The sequence below is a fragment of the Salarias fasciatus genome, chromosome 1, assembly GCF_902148845.1.
Source record: "Salarias fasciatus chromosome 1, fSalaFa1.1, whole genome shotgun sequence".
Lineage (NCBI taxonomy): Eukaryota > Metazoa > Chordata > Actinopteri > Blenniiformes > Blenniidae > Salarias > Salarias fasciatus.
In genome coordinates, this window is record NC_043745.1 from 7,828,322 (window position 1) to 7,841,068 (window position 12,747).

The following is a 12,747-nucleotide window of genomic DNA, read 5'->3' on the forward strand; positions in this document are numbered from 1 at the left end:
ACACAACACTGGCAGTTGTGAATAAATCCTAAGTCCTGCGGATGCGAATCAGGAAGGTGCAAAATCACTGCCAAAAGTCACGTGACGCTGGGGAGCCAATAGTTTCTCCAACCCGCAGAAAAGTTTCTCCAACCCGCGGAATTTTTTCTCCAACCCGCAGAATTGTTTTTTGTACTCGGAAAAAAAAAATTAATCTTGAAAGATTTTATTTTGCACTTAAAGAATATTTTAATGTAAGTGCAGATACATATTTTTTTAATTTGTGGAACGTTTTTTTGATGGACAAACCTAAGTGCATTAGTTGTGAATGACATTTTGCTTTTGCAAAACACACTGAGTTTGTGTGTGAATCATCGGCTGTGAATAAAACACGTTTTTTGTGTTGGAGAGGTTTTGGCATTAATTTCACTCCATAAACAACCAGGATGAAGAGACGCTGATTTTGGAAGTGGAGAATCATAAAATTTTATCTGACCCCAGTCATCCTTTCTACCCGGATGTACAGAGAAAGATGCCAGTGTGGACCAGACTGCTCAGCTTTTGGAGGTCGATGCTAAATAGCGCATGCGCTGCTCTGCTTCTCCGGCCGGGCGGAATAGAGACGCAGCGGAGCAAAGCGCACGCGGTGGGTTTTGAACAAACGGAGCGGTCCGGAGCGCAGCGGAGCTGAGCGCAGCGGAGCTGAGCGCAGCAGAAACGCACGCAGTAAGTCGTGAGTTCAAATCTCGTATGTCACCCGTCTGCAATGAAATGCTGAAATGACAGAGAGAATAAGATGGAAGCTCGGACTGCAAACTCAGTGGTTAGATTTCGGTCAACTTAATTTATATTTTCCCCACTTTTTTTTGGCCCTTGTCTCAAGGTCCTGGTGACGTCGATACCCAACGTCGAAATTACGTAAAAAAAAGACGTCATCTGGCGTAACGTTCTGCACCTTGTGGGTACCCTGCTGGGACGTCCAACAATGACCTTAAATAGACATTGATTCAACGTCTTTTTGCGCAGTGGGTCGATGCTTCGAGCAGAACTTTGAATTCCACTTCACCACTCAACGGATTCAGTGGTAGGATTTGTGTCAGTCCAACTGACCGACACCAACGAGAGCCTTCATCGGAAATCCTTGACTTTTGACTATTGGATCCAAACAACCAAGGAACATTCTCATTTGGACATTTATTTTGTTTTATTTCTTAGTTTATGGGCCCTAGGTTGTATGTTCTTGTGTGTTTTGTGTTGTTCAGATATTGTGGAACTAAAAAGAGTTTCAAATCATTCTGCCTATGTGTCCAGTGGTTATTGTTTCACTCGGCTTCTACGAACCCAGACTGTGATGTGTACATATCCTGAAGTGGGTTACAATGTCTAGATTTTTTAGCTTACAATATCTTTGTATGCATTGACAACTCTTTGAAGGCGTTGACAACTCCTATTACATGTACACATTTTCTGAGTAACAGAATTATTACGCATTTGAAAGCCAAATTACAGACGACTTCACATTGACAAGTTCTCTTACGCATTGACAACTCAACATACAGACAGACAACTGTTAATACACCCTGATAAATAGTTTTGCTGCAATATTGCCTCCTATGCATGTTGATGTATTTCAGAGGGAAAAACCTATCAATTGGTTCATTCACGTGGAGCCGTGCCGGAACATGAAGCAGCTGAAGGCTCCTCAGCTCTCCACATGCTCTAACTGGCCGATTAGAGCAGGCCTGCTTTACATAGGGAGAAATGAGCTGCTACCAGTTCAGTCTGACGTTATTGTGCGTCAGCAGGAGAAATGAGCCCTTTATGGCAGTTAACACACACTGAGAGATTGGGTGTTGTTATTGTTGCTAACAAGGTGGAACGGATTTAACAACGTGTCTGTGCTGTCACGGGGAAAGGAACGTTCTGCTATTGTGTTCATTATTATACTGTGTGTGTGTGTGTGTGACGGGACATATTGTCAATACTTAAATCAACATATTTTGACATTCAGTTCAATGTTGTTCCCCAATTAAACGAGAGCCCTGGTTTTCACTGAATAATTATCCTTATTTGTGTTTAGGAGAAAACACAGTTTAATATTCTTTTCTAATGAGTAAAATACTTGATTCATACATGAACATCACTGCAGAAGAAACCTCCATGCATGTCTGAGATTCGTCCTTTTCTTTACTGAATGTCCAGGTCACGATGGAATCATGGTGCAGGTGAATGTGCGGTATGTAAATATGGAAGTTAGTTTATTAAGTTAATGTGGTTCATGATTGTTGGGGAAGGAGTCGGAAGAGTCTGTTTGTGTCATGTGTTGATCTACGGTACTTTTTAACCAGTGATATACTTAAATGTCAACAATTTAAATTGCTGCAAACAAAGCAAAGAAAGCAACCATCAAGTAAACAAACACAATGAAAAAATAAAAACACCTAGTGCATGTTCCACATCTGCAAGAAACCACTTCATGTGCCCTGGTTTGATCATAATAATTGATTTCTGTGAAGTCAATAAAGGCTAGAATATCTTTCCCTCCACCATTGTTTAAGAATTGGTTGTCTAATAGCATTTGTGATCATCTGATCTTTGAGGACTGAACAACCACAGTGTCTCTGAGAGCAGCTCACCTGCTGGACTGATCATTCCCAGAATGCACCGAGCCATGAAGGCTGTTGAAACAGTCATCACACACCGTTTTTAATCAGGGGAAGACACGTCGTATTTCTTTTTTTCCCAACAAAGTGGTTTAGTCTGGATTCATTATGGCGATTCAGAGACATCCAGTGGGAAGTGTTCCCAGGATAATATTTATTCCACCTCTCTACCGAGTCTCTGCAGTGAAGCTACAGCGTTAAGCCTCATCGATAAAACTGACACGTGAACATTCATATTTTAGGGATGAGTATAAGGGTCATTATCATATTGGAGGACATTTTGGCTTCAGTATTTTTGAAAAATTTACTTTTTGTTTGACAGTGTTGTGTTATATATTCATCAATGATATATATTAAACTATAAAAAGCTTGATTGGTGCATCTCAGGCATTTAAGGATTTTTATTTATTGCATGTTTCATTTGATGTTTGCTGTATCTAATGCAACCCTGTTACCAACACTCAGGAATCTGAAAAGGTACAATAATGTACCTTTTAAACATCATTTCTTTATGATTAGGGTAAGGGAGTAAATTTCTCTCTGAATAACCATTTGACTTCAGATTTGAGTTGATTTAAATTAATTGAAGCAAGTTTAAAAATGTATCGTACCCAATTTTCAAAAAATGGCATGTTTCACTTTAATAATTTCACCATTTATTTTCAAATTTTTGCTATAAAAATTCATGCATATCTTTACTTAAGCTGCTTAAAGACCAGTAGGGCAAACCCCTGTGAGCTGAGAAAGTCATTTATAATTAATTTTGATTAAAATGATATGGTAACAGGGTTGAAATTAGAGTTACAGGGTTGCATTAAGTTAGAGGGTTAAGTAGCTTTGTTAGTTTTATCATAGAAAATGATGTAAATGTGACAAATAAATGCTCAGGACCACAGAAACAATCTTTGAATAATCTTTACAAGTTCATTGTATAAATGTATGTTTGCACTCTTATTGAACATTAACAACTCAAATATGTGCTACTTTGCCTCGAAAACAAAAACACAATTGCAAAATCACCACTTTCAAAAAACAAACAAAAATCAAGTGCAAAAACATTCATCAACACTTTGTCAGTGCAAACTTGCCACTTTTCAAAAAACAAACAAGTATCAAGTGCAAAATGGTAGAACTTTCCACAGCCCAAACAGCAATGTGAGAATCAAAAAACGAATACCGTTAACTAGCTACTCAACATTAATATTTGGTGGAAAGCTTAATTAATAGTTTTAGAAGATCGATCGAACCAGTAAGAGGCCCTGAAGGCAGGAATTGCTGTTTTCGTGTGCGACCTATGGTCACAGTTTATGCCCATACAGTATGTGGAGATCATACTAAAGATACGAGATGTCGTCAGTATATGGCAGCATACTGGCACAGATATGTCCATATATCTGTCATTAATTGTCCCTTTTATGCCCATATGATGTGATCTCCATATTAGGAATGTGTGATTTCAGAGATCCACGTTAAGAATGTGTTATGTCAGTGATGTGAGATCCATGCGACCTAAATTAAATTTAATGTTCATGTTTGACCAAAGTATCCCACATGTCTCTTGCAATGGCCACGTGGCGTGAGCTGACTTTTTCTGGTGGAAGAATGATGGTCAGCAGATCTTCAAAGGGATACCAATGAAGATCATCCCTCAATGGCCAGAAGAATTTATTTTTGTCCACCATATGCATGCATTTCACCTGGCAGTGTGTCTCATTCATCTGTTGAACAATCCCTGGGTAGATGACGCCATCATAGAGCAGGGCACACCATTTCCCCACAATCATAGGAGTATTCCACTGCTCTTCTTCTAGTGTGCTGAGTGTGGGATTTTCTGTGTGGTCATCTTCAAAATTGAAGCTGAAGCTTTTGGTTTTTTGGCTGATTTGGCACTCACACTCTAGATTCCAAGTTCTAGAGCACCTGCAGCTGACATCACGGTAGAAAATTTTCCCGGGTGACAGAGTAATCACCTGGCAAGGCAAGTAAAAAAAAAGAATTTGTCCACAGTTCATACAGTAAACATGTCAATTCAAAGTGCTAAGCAACATAGAGGAATAGTGAAGTCAGTACCTGGTGAAGCTTCATTGTAGATGGTACCGCTGGCAGGTCAGCTGGAATTTCCTTCCCTGCTTTGTCCACATCTTGCTCCTGAATGTAATACATCTTCACCTTTGATTCTCCATTCAGAGCTTGGTCGAGGGACACTGCAGGGGGGATGTCAACTCCTTGGCTAACAAGCCTGTCAGCTGCCCTCTTCACTGTGCCACCTATGCCATCTGGGGCTCCTTTGCCATGAGTGGCTTCAAAGAAATTCCAGGTTCCCCTTGTAAACCCTCTCTTAAATATTTCAGTGCAGAAGAGATAAAAGTTACCAAGCTGCTTATATTGAGTGCAGGGCCCATCGCTAAAGAAATGAATAGTTGTTACATCTGGGAATTTTTCTTGAATTACTTTTAGGATAGGATCCAGGTGTTGCCATATTGCAGGTGGTCCCTTGAATCTCGATGCTGATATGGTGCAGAAGGAGGTGGGGGCAGATCCCCCCCAACATAATAAACGCCAGTGTGCAAGGTGGCCTGTTGGTGAGACGCACCAAAACGGATGGATTGCACTTCTGTGCTGTATTTGCATCCATATTTTTCAGAAAAATCTATATGGACTGCACATTCACTTGCAGGAAGACTTTGCTTCAGGGCCCATGAGAACGCACACTGCTGCCTGATGTTGTAAAGATGCCATTGAAACTTCTGAAGCAACGTGGCGAATAGTTCCACCAGCTCTTCTTGTGTAGAGCGACGTTCTTTTTTGAGCGTGATCTTAGAGGTTGCTTCGTAATCTTTATGATTTCTGTCTTCAGTGACCCACTGAAGGTAGGACACATGTTCAGCAGGTACGCAGTGGCCTGTGAGTGGGTAGGTTTTATTCTTGCACTCGTCACAGTCTCCGTACATACACTGCTTGCTTGTGTTGTCACAGGTTATGGCTTTTGTCAGGCTATCCAAATTTGATGTATCAGTGGCGTGAATCTGGTGAAGCTTTTTAGCAATAAAGCTAAAGTTTTCGTGCTGTTTGCACAGACATGTGTCACGATCTGCCAACGTAGGATGCACAACCCAGTATGGGCGAAGTCTGCAGAATGTGGTGTATGACAGACAGCTGTTGGGCTCCTCCGCCAAGAACTTCAAATGCAGGTTCTTCATTGAATCCAAAAGAAGTCGCTTCTGCATTTTCTTGCCTTCTTTTGTCACCGTTTCCTTTTTTCCAGTTGTGATCCTGCTTGAATCATCACGTTCAAAGAAAGAGGTAACCATTTCTCGCAGGAAACCAATACTGCAATGTTTCTTCCTCTTGTAGGAGCAAGGATTGTCGTTAACTAGGTTTTTCCATCTTTTCCTTGAAAATCCGAGGACCTTTTGTGCCAGTTTCTGTAACCGGTACTTCTTCAGTATTTTGCCGGTGACTACATTAACAATGAGTTGCTTGTGAGTCTCTTTCTTTGAATTTTTGTACTTTGTACAAACTTCCTCAGCCACAGCTGTATGGAACAACAGGGTTTTTCGTACGGATGCAGGCGAAGCTTCCCTAAGCATTTTGTTGACTTTGGATCTCGGAGATGGATGGATATTTTTCAGTCGCTGGAGGCGTTTCTTGTACCTGTCTTTTTTCTGTCCAGCTTTTTTCAACTTTTCTTCTAGTTCTCGAATCTTCCTCTGTGCTCTTTTCAGGCTACTCGTTCTTCTGCGTCTCCCAATATCACGTTGCCTTGAAATCCCATGTTGTCGCTAGCTTCTGGTATTTCTGGTGTGACTGGAGATTCAGGGCTGATTGGAGGTGTGCTTAACTGTTCAAGCATCTTTTTCCTGGCATTGCTCCTCTCATGCACCTCTTTCCACTTTTTTCGCTGGGCACGCCGCCCTCTCTCAGTGCAGTCTTTTTGAAGTAACTTCTTCTTTGTTGCTTTGTCTCGTTCCCATTTTTCTTTCTCTTTTTGTAAGTACTCCTGTCTCCTCTGTACGTTAGCATCACGCTTGGCACGGTAGCGTCTCTGCTTTTCAGCAGCGGTCAATGGTGGACCATCTTTCTGTAATAAAATGTGTTTGTTGATTATGTGTAAACAGAGGAGATGCAACCCTGTAACTGGACTGCAACCCTGTTACTCAAATCACGACAACAGGATTGCAAGTAACAGGATTGCAAATCTATGCTAATTGTAGCTTTTACTCAAAAATCCATGCTAGCTGTTTAGCTAGCTGTTAGCGTTTACCAAGAGGACAAACCTACACAAGTGAAGTTTTTTTGTCGAAGTATTTATATTATTCTAGAAATATGGGTAACAGGATTGCTTTAGGTAAAGTGAGAAATTCAAATTGGGCTGACACTCTTATAAAAATATGAAAACAAAAAGAGAGCACACACCTTTGCTCTACCCATGCTGTTGGAAGACTGTTTGATGATGTCACTTCTAGTCTGTCATGTGACTCATACATTTCTTCTTCTTCTACCATGCTAAAAGGTTTAAGGTAACGGGATTGCGTGCAAGTTAGGAGACACAGGTTTCTTGCATAATAATACTTATTTAAAATATTATGTTGATTAACAAATATTTTTCCACATCTACAAGAGACATCTATGAACAAAACAATACAGAAGAAAGGAGATTTAAATGCCATTTGAACAGTTTTAACTGGAGTTCAATTTGGTCACCAAGGGTGGGGGACAAGAGAAAAAACACATATTAGGGAGTACTCCAAATTTATTTGGTATTTTTAGGAATATTTTCAAACTATTATTTCTCCCATTTTGTTCAGATTTGATCCCAGGACAAGTAAATCGTACACAACAACTGCATGATTTTGTATTTTGTATATGAATGATAGGAATTTTCAGGGGGGGGGGATGTAAAATGTCCTCTAATATGATAATGACCCATATAACCTTAAATGAGTATAACCTTAAATGCTCCTGAAGACACATGCTCCTTGAATGACATCCACTCTTGGACCACTGTGGCTTCATCCTGTCCAGGAAGGAATTTCTTGATGAGGGTCTACAGATGAGCAATGCTTGCAGCATCATCCAACTGGGGTTCCTGTGGCCGCAGGACACTGAATGCTCCAAGGATGTGGAGATTCTCAAATCTCTTCTCCAGATTTTTGATGAGGCTGGTGATGTATGGTTCAAGGACTTGGGCAGTGAAAGATGAAAATACACTTTTTTTTTCAGAAAAATTAAAGAAGGAACTTCTCAGTCATTGTGGTGAAAATGTATAGATTTACCTGTTTGAGGAATCTGATCCACAGTTCCTCCCTTGGTCTTTCTTGGGCCTCGCTGCCTCTCCTGCTTGTGTCCTTCTTTTCCACAATTTTGAAGGACCCAAGTGCAGCTGGGTTGTCTAGGTCCTCACGAAGCTTGGACAGAAATGAGCCAGGGGATGTCCCACCTGCCTCTATGATACCCCTCAAAACTGCAATTGTGACAGGGACCTATAAAAATAAATAAATCCAATGCACCCATCACAAGGTACATGTCTCACAAAAATTCCATAAATCAGTAGTCAACTGGAACATACCTGTTCTTTGATGTGCAGAAAGTTGACATCCGTTTTTTGGAACACCTTGGACAGCCGTGCAAGGTGAGGTAAAACATCAACCTGTAGATGAAGTGCAGCAACAAATCTGTAAGTTGCACAGAATGTATACAATCCTTTTACTACTGGACACTTCTTTAGTTCTGCTTCCTCAGCCAATGCTGCAAGCACAGCTGGGAAGTTCTTTTGAAGGGTATGAATGGTGAGGTGCTGGGATAGCCATCGGACATCCTTTATTTCCGAGAGATAGGATGTAATTTTTAAAGCTAGGGTTGGCGATCTTGGGAAAACTAGCATGTAGCACGAATGTAGCATCTCCCCAAGGCTCCGCCGAGCTCCGCCCAGCTACCACCCCAATGGGACTACATGACAACACAAGCACTGCTACGGGGGGAACGCACTGGACGCGGAAGCGCCGCTCACGGAGTTTCTGATCGCCTCCCATGTTAACCTATCTGACTGCACGCACACAACGCACAGGAGAGCGCCGCGCGCACCGCGGCTCGCTCTCTACAGCACGCCCGCTCCACAGCACACCCGCTCCGCTTCGTTTTATTTTTCACGCTAGCCGCGAGCGCTGAGAGCGCCTCACCCATGTTTAAAATGCTCTTTAAATGTGAAAACCTAGAGCAGACGGATCCAGTATAGTCGATGTGTGACCAGCGCGGAGAGCGCAGGCAGCAGATACGCCTCCAATACGAACAGCCAAGCGCCTTCGCGGAGACGTTCGAGGCGCTTCCGCGTCCAGTGCGTTCCTGGCATAACCTGTCCTCAGTGCTTCGTTTCTTCGTTTTTCTTTATTTGCACTACGGCAAGTTATGGCGCACTCAACGGTAAGTAAACCCCCAAACATTCTTCTCCGCCATTCTGCAACGACGCTCTGTCCTTCTACGTGTGCACTGAACCAGGGCCAGTGCACGCCATTGACATGTACGCACAGGGGGCAGGTCAAACGGCGAAGGGATTTGATTGGTTTACAACCAAGGTGTCCCAACAAGACTATTGGTTGCTGTTTTTCTTGTTTTACTCCTGCTGTAGATAGCAGATATTTTCCAAACTACTTTAAGAACACACTATGAATTGCTTCCCATCGGGTCATAAAGATCATTTTAACCAGTATTTAAAAAAATGTATCTCCTTCAGATCGCCTACCCTAGCTTTAAGTATCATTTAAAAGACATGATAAAATATAAAGCTGTATATTGTATACAAAAGCAATTGAACGCATACCTTCACTTTCAAGGCACTGATGCCAAGGACATGGGCTGCTGACTTGAGTTTGGCAGTGCAGTTAGCGCTGCTGTGAAAATACAGGTAGAGCTCTTGTAGATGGTCTCGAAATGTCCCTGTGTACCTGACTTCGTTAGATGAATCCTTGCAGGCCAGGGCAAGGCGATGGGCAGCACATGCAACGGAAACTAACTTGGGGAAGCTGTCGGTCAGCTGCTTTGCAACCCCATTAACTTTACCTTTTAAAGAAAGAAAAAAAGTCAAATAATACTGTGTATGTTATACAGTACAATTACTCCATTGATTGGTTATATAGTCCATACCTGTCATCACAGCTGCCCCATCAGTTCCAAGACCATACAGACTGTTTGTTGGGAGTCCCTTCTCCTGGATGACATCCTTCACAGCAGCAACTATTGTGTCAGCTTTACCATCATCCACAGATACAAGGTCAAGGAACTGGTTAAAAACTCACCCTTCCTTTTCTATGTACCTAAAATAAAATAAAAATTAAATTAATGCCATATCAGACCTGCCAACCTTGGTGAAATTTTTTGAGTACCACTTGCATGGCTGTCAGCCTTCCCACCCCAACAACTCCCGAGTTGTCAAGGGGGGGTTTCGCGTGTTGAGCTCCTAAGAGTTGTTGGTTGTTGACGGGGGAGGTGGGGGGGGACCTGCTTTTTGATTGGCAGGTAAGTGACAGCGGAGCACATGTTTCCTCCCGGTTTCATATCTGCGGCTCACCAGCCTTATTTACCGGTATTTTTTTCAGCGTGATAAATACAATGTGTGCTGTGACTGCGTGACAACACACCACAATGCGAGACACTTAAGAGCCCTGCTGCTGTATCGTGTTGTCAGACATGGGTACTGCACGTCCACATTTCTAACAGCGCTCACAGATGTCTGCAGCTTTTTGCGTAGTTTAATGAGGCGGAGCGTACCAGCGTATTTTGGTGTCAAATTGCGTACCTGCTACGCAAAATGCGTACAGGTTGGCAGGTCTGTCATATAATTCCAGGGTATTACCATGTTAATGTTATTAAATCATCTTGACAGTTTGCAAATCATACCTGATGTGCATGTCCAGTTGTCGACTTACAGAGAAATCTGTTGTTTCGTCGATTTCTAGTCTGATGACTTTTGCGGACTTTATACCTTCCAGGATAGGCTCCTCAATTACCCTTGCCAGGATCTCCAACATTTCGTCTACCATTCTGTGGGATCTCTAGTTTGCTTTCTCACCAACCTTTGGATAGATGAACAATTTTAGCTCATACATTATGTGTAATAGATCAGTTACAATATTAGCCAGCATTCAAATCAGGTTTACCTTGAGTTTGGTAAAATAGTCACATCCCAAAAGCTCGGCCAAACTTAATAGCTTTTGGTCATTTGTGTGGTGTGCAATTTCATTTTTAGCGAGCCAATACAGGCACTTGAAATCTCCAGTTATGGCCTCATGCTCAAGGATGATGTTTGGATCAAATGCCTGCATCACTGAGTAACCTGTAAAATTAACACAGAAATTGTTGAGTAAAAAAAATGTGCGCATTGTGGCTTACCTTGCACGTTGTCCCCTGAAAAGAGCTTCAAAATGCTGCTACGTGTCCTTTAACTGAGCATTTTATGGTGTGTGTGTGTGTGTGTGTGTGTTCCATTGCTAAAACCTTTGATAAAGCGGTCAATACAGTGTTTCAAATTATCTGGTTTCCTTGTTACCTGGTGACTGACTTCCTTTAGCACTTTCCACTGCTGCTGCCAGTAGCCGCAGATGTTGAAATCAGACTCATAAAAGGTCTGACACGGCTTTTTGTCTGGTTTTTAACATCTATCAGCAACAAGGGATGTGAAACCTAGTCGCTAGATAATATGGAACCAGTTATTCCAAAACACCGTCTCCGCTCCGGTTTCGAGACACTCCTCCTCCGCTAGTTAGCTGCTGCGTTCAGGTGACTGGAGCGAGCAGCGGAAAAGTGAAACTCGGTCATTCACATGAAAGCAGCAGAGACAGCTGGACTCAGGAGACACTCAGGAGACACGTGAAGGAAGCGTGGACAATTTGCACAAAGGAACAGCGTCAATTCGGGGTGCGTGCGTCCGCTCGAGGGTCCGGGGTAGTGCGTGCGCGCGCGTGTTGGAACCCTCTCGCGGGCCGGATTGGCCGCCATTTGACGATCACTGACTTAGTGCACCATAAATCCTCTTACAGTAGCCGGGACTTTTATTTCTCTCAACTGTAGCTGGCACCAGGCTTTTAATGGAAGGAGGCGTACAAGAGAGAGGCTTATATTTTAAAAATTTCAGAAAGAGCAGAAAGATCTTTTGTGTCAGTTTGAACCCAGTAAGCTCATTTATTTTTTTCAATAGATGTGAAAAAAATTAAATCTCAACATCGAGTTTAATGTTTTCTGTCCCTCCGCCATTTTTACCGGATGCATGTAATACACACAGTTGCCATATCAGGAGGACTGGCGCTGTTGCACAGACTACTGTCAGTACAGCGCTGTAGCGCTTCACAGAGAAAAAGAAAAGACAAAAAAAATAAAACAGGCTTGTATTTGGAGGTGGCTTTTATGAGCTTTCTTTATAGACACACCTGGTCATTAAAGGAGACTTTTAATGGAATACAGGTCGTTATTAGAAGATTTACGGTATTCAAGAACACTGATTTTTTTTTTTAATTAAAATTGTAAACTAAATATGAACAAGTAACAGTTACAATAGGTATATTTTCAGTCACCTTTTCCCCACTCAACAATATTTATTTATGAATATTTAATAGCAAAATGAAGTGCAACAGTGATTGCCTTATTAGCCAATGACTGGAAACGTTCTGTCGCATGTATTTTTAAATGAAGAAATACAGAACTTTCTTGCAAGGCCACGTGTCCAAGTCGACTTACTTTACAGATGCCTTGTCCAATAACCAGTCTAGCATTACCCTAACCTGCTAGAGCCGCGAACCGGAGAGATGACAAATAGTCGCTGTTGTTGTGAACTGGGAAGCTAATGCTAGTGATGGATGCTAGCTGCTACGGCTAACACCTTCTTCCCTGCTCGTTAACGCTCGATGCTCCCGCTGTCAGTGACTGCCGGCTATCGGTCGACAGCTCCTTGGACTGTTTATTGATTTTGCTTTTCTGACAACTGCTGCTGTACATTAGTGGTTGCAGTTGCTGCTTCTGTCAGGGGCAGGAGGCTGTACAGTAGGCTTAGCCCAGGAGGCGGGACCCAGGTTGAATATTTCGTTTAACGTTACAAAATGCAACGTTAACACTTACG